Source organism: Arachis ipaensis, chromosome B9 (assembly GCF_059453495.1).
Source record: "Arachis ipaensis isolate K30076 ecotype BB chromosome B9, ASM5945349v1, whole genome shotgun sequence".
In the NCBI taxonomy this organism is placed as follows: domain Eukaryota; kingdom Viridiplantae; phylum Streptophyta; class Magnoliopsida; order Fabales; family Fabaceae; genus Arachis; species Arachis ipaensis.
Window position 1 is genome coordinate 115241258 of NC_142444.1, and position 4645 is coordinate 115245902.

Consider the following 4645-nt stretch of genomic DNA (forward strand, 5'->3'; position numbering starts at 1 on the left):
AATTTTAAAATCAAGTTGTTTCTTATGAGTCAAATCAAATTTTCAATTTAAAAATTCTATCTTTTTCAAATCTTTTTCAAAATTTCTTTCTAATATTTTCGAAAATTTTTCAAATTAATTTTCAAAAATCTTTTTTTTAGCTCATGATTTTCGAATTAGTTACTAACATTTAATGTGATTGATTCAAAAATATTAAGTTGTTACTTGCCTAGTAAGAAAGGTTCAATCTTTAAATTTTAAAATCATATCTTTTTGTTTCTTCTTAGTCAAGTAATCAACTTTAATTTTAAAAATCAAATCTTTTTAAATTTCTTTTTCAAATCTTTTTCAAAATAAGTTTCAATCAATCATATCTTTTTGTTTCAATCATATCTTTTTCAAATTTCAATCTTATCTTTTCAAAATTTGATTTTCAAAATCTCTTTCCATTAACCACTTAACTTTTTATTTGATTCTTATCTTTTTCAAAACCACCTAACTACTCTTCCCTCTCTAATTTTCGAAAATACCTCCCTCTTTTTCAAAAATTCTTTTTAATTAATTAATTGTTTTAAATTTTAATTTTAATTCTATTTCCCCTTTAATTTTCGAAAATCATCAACTCCTTTTCAAAAATTATTTTCGAAAACTTCTCTCTCTCATCTTCTTCTATTTATTTAATTACTTACTAACACTTCTCTTCATCTCATATCTCTGCTCCTATCCTCACCCTTGTGTTTGGATTATCCATTCTTCTTCACTCTTATTCCCTTTCTTCTTCTACTAACAATAAGGAACCTCTTTACTGTAACATAGAGGATTCCTCTTCTTTTTTTGTTCTCTTCTCTTTCATATGAGCAGGAACAAGGAAAAGGGCATTCTTGTTGAAGCTGATCCAGAACCTGAAAGGCCTCTGAAGAGGAAACTAAGAGAAGCTAAATTACAACAATCCAGAGACAACCTTACTGAAATTTTCGAACAAGAAAAGGAGATGGCAGCCGAACCTAACAACAATAATATAAGGAGGATACTTGGTGACTTTACTACACCTAATTCCAATTTACATGGAAGAAGCATCTCCATTCCTGCCATTGGAGCAAACAATTTTGAGCTGAAACCTCAATTAGTTTCTCTGATGCAGCAGAACTGCAAGTTTTGTTGACTTCCATCCGAAGATCCTTTTCAGTTCTTAACTAAATTCTTGCAGATCTGTGATACTGTTAAGACCAATGGGGTTGATCCCAAGGTCTACAAGCTTATGCTTTTCCCGTTTGCTGTAAGAGACAGAACTAGAGTGTGGTTAGACTCTCAATCCAAAGATAGCCTGAACTCTTGGGATAAGCTGGTCACGACTTTCTTAGCCAAGTTCTTTCCTCCTTAAAAGCTGAGTAAGCTTAGAGTTGATGTTCAAACCTTCAGACAGAAAGAAGCTGAATCCCTTTATGAAGCTTGGGAGAGATATAAGCAACTGACCAAAAAGTGTCCTTCTGACATGCTTTCAGAATGGACCATCCTGGATATATTCTATGATGGTCTGTCTGAATTAGCTAAGATGTTATTGGATACTTCTGTAGGTGGATCCATTCACCTAAAGAAAACGCCTGTAGAAGCTCAAGAACTCGTTGACATGGTTGCTAATAACCAGTTCATGTACACTTCTGAGAGGAATCCTGTGAGTAATGGGATGCCTCAGAAGAAGGGAGTTCTTGAAATTGATACTCTGAATGCCATATTGGCTCAAAATAAAATATTGACTCAGCAAGTCAATATGATTTCTCAAAGTCTGAATGGAATGCAAGCTGCATCCAATAGTACTCAAGAGGCATCTTCTGAGGAAGAAGCTTATGATCCTGAGAACCCTGCAATAGCAGAGGTGAATTACATAGGTGAACCCTATGGAAATACCTATAATCCCTCATGGAGAAATCACCCAAATCTCTCATGGAAGGATCAACAAAATCCTCAACAAGGCTTTAACAATGGTGGAAGAAACAGGTTTAATAGCAAGCCTTTTCCATCATCTACTCAGCGAAAGACAGAGAGTTCTGAGCAGGATCCATCTAGCTTAGCAAACATAGTCTCTGATCTATCTAAGGCCACTTTAAGTTTCATGAATGAAACAAGGTCTTCCATTAGAAATCTGGAAGCACAAGTGGGCCAGCTGAGTAAAAGGATCACCGAAATCCCTCCTAGTACTCTCCCAAGCAATACAGAAGAAAATCCAAAAGGAGAGTACAAGGCCATTGAATTAATCATTATGGCCGAACCTACAAGGGAGGGAGAGGACATGAACCCCAGTGAGTAAGACCTCCTGGGACGTCCAGTGATCAATAAGGAGTTTCCCTCTGAGGAACCAAAGGAATCTGAGATTCATCTAGAGACCATAGAGATTCCATTGAACCTCCTTATGCCATTCATGAGCTCTGATGAGTATTCTTCCTCTGAAGAGAGTGAAGATGTTACTGAAGAGCAAGTTACCAAGTACCTTGGTGCAATCATGAAGCTGAATGCCAAATTATTTGGTAATGGGACTTGGGAAGAAGAACCTCCCTTGCTCACCAATGAACTAAGTGATCTGGATCAACTGACATTGCCTCAGAAGAAACAGGATCCTGGAAAGTTCTTAATACCTTGTACCATAGGCACTATGACCTTTGAGAAGGCTCTATATGACCTTGGGTCAGGGATAAACCTCATGCCCCTCTCTGTAATGGAGAAACTGGGAATCTTTGAGGTACAAGCTGCCAGAATCTCACTAGAGATGGCAGACAACTCAAGAAAGCAGGCTTATGGACTAGTAGAGGACATGTTAGTAAAGGTTGAAGACCTTTACATCCCTGCTGATTTCATAATCCTAGATACTGGGAAGGAGGAGGATGAATCCATCATCCTAGGAAGACCCTTCCTAGCCACAGTAAGAGTTGTGATTGATGTAGACAGAGGAAAATTGATCCTTCAACTAAATGAGGATAACCTTGTGTTTAAAACTCAACGATCTCCTTCTGTAACCATGGAGAGGAAGCATGAAAAGCTTCTCTCACTGCAGAGTCAACCAAAGCCCCCACAGTCAAACTCCAAGTTTGGTGTTGGGAGGCCACAACCAAACTCTAAGTTTGGTGTTGAACCCCCACAACCAAACTCTAAGTTTGGTGTTGGGAGGTTCCAACCTTGCTCTGATTATCTGTGAGGCTCCATGAGAGCCCACTGTCAAGCTATTGACATTAAAGAAGCGCTTGTTGGGAGGCAATCCAATGTTATTTAATCATTTTTATTTTATTTTCTCTTTGTTATTTCATGTTTTATTAGGTTGATGATCATGTGGAGTTACAAAAACTACTGAAAAATAAAAAAACAGAATGAAAAACAGCATTGAAAACAGAACACCCTAGAGGAAGGGCTTACTGGCGTTTAAACGCCAGTAAGGAGCATCTGGCTGGCGTTTAATGCCAGAACAGAGCATGAAACTGGCGTTAAACGCCAGAAACAAGCAGCATTCTGGCGTTTAAATGCCAGGAATGCACCCCAAAGGAAAACTGGCGTTCAACGTCAGAAACATGCTGCAGACTGGCGTTGAACGCCCAAAACAAGCATGGAAGTGGCGTTTAACGCCAGAAACATGCTGCAGTCTGGCGTTAAACACCAGGATTGCATATATAGGGCGTTTTACACGCCTCAAAGGTGAAGGGATGAGAAATCCTCAAACACCTCAGGATCTGTGGACCCCACAGGATCTCCACTTACCTTTCTTCTCTCCTCTTCACACCTTTTCATATCACTCTTCCCCAAATACCCCTCACCAATCAACTCAATCACTCTTTCCCATCACCTCTTCACCACTCACATCCATATCTTCTTCTTCTTCTTCTATTCTTTCTTCTTTTGCTCGAGGGCAAGCAACATTCTAAGTTTAGTGTGGTAAAAGCATAGCTTTTTTTGTTTTTCCATAACTATTGATGGCACCTAAGGCCAGAGAAACCTCTAGAAAGAGGAAAGGAAAGACAAAAGCTTCCACCTCCAAGTTATAGGAGATGGAGAGATTCATCTAAAGGGTCTATAGCTCAGTGGTAGAACATTTGACTGCAAATCAAGAGATCCCTGAGATACCTCAGGGGATACATTTTCCTCCACACAATTATTGGGAGCAACTAAGGGTGGAACATCAAGAGTACTCCATCATCCTCCATGAAATTAGAGAAGATCAAAGAGCTATGAGGGAGGAGCAAGAAAGACAAGGAAGAGACATAGAGGAGCTCAAAAGCACCATTGGTTCTTCAAGAAGAGGAAGACGCCACCCTCACTAAGGTGGACTCATTCCTTAATCTCCTTGTTTATTTATTTCCCTGTTTTTCGATTTTTATGCTTTATGTTTGTTTATGTTTTTGTCTTCATGATCACTAGTATTTAAGTGTCTATGCCTTAAAGTTATGAATGTCCTATGAATTCATCACCTCTCTTGAATGAAAAATGTTTTAATTACAAAAGAACAAGAAGTACATGGTTTCGAATTCATCCTTGAAACTAGTTTAATTATTTTGATGTGGTGACAATACTTTTTGTTTTCTGAATGAATGCTTGAACAGTGCATATGTCTTTTGAATTTGATGTTTAAGAATGTTAAATATGTTGGCTCTTGAAAGAATGATGACAAGGAGACATGTTATTTGAT

The 4645-nt window shown here is 38.0% G+C and overlaps 1 non-coding gene across 1 annotated transcript; it reads right to left on the minus strand.

Moving 5' to 3' along the window:
- Window positions 1–1369: 1369 nt before the first annotated feature.
- On the minus strand, window positions 1370–1477 carry LOC148546002 (small nucleolar RNA R71). Its single transcript, XR_015901179.1, has one exon. It is a non-coding gene; the product is annotated as a small nucleolar RNA R71 (small nucleolar RNA).
- Window positions 1478–4645: the final 3168 nt, after the last annotated feature.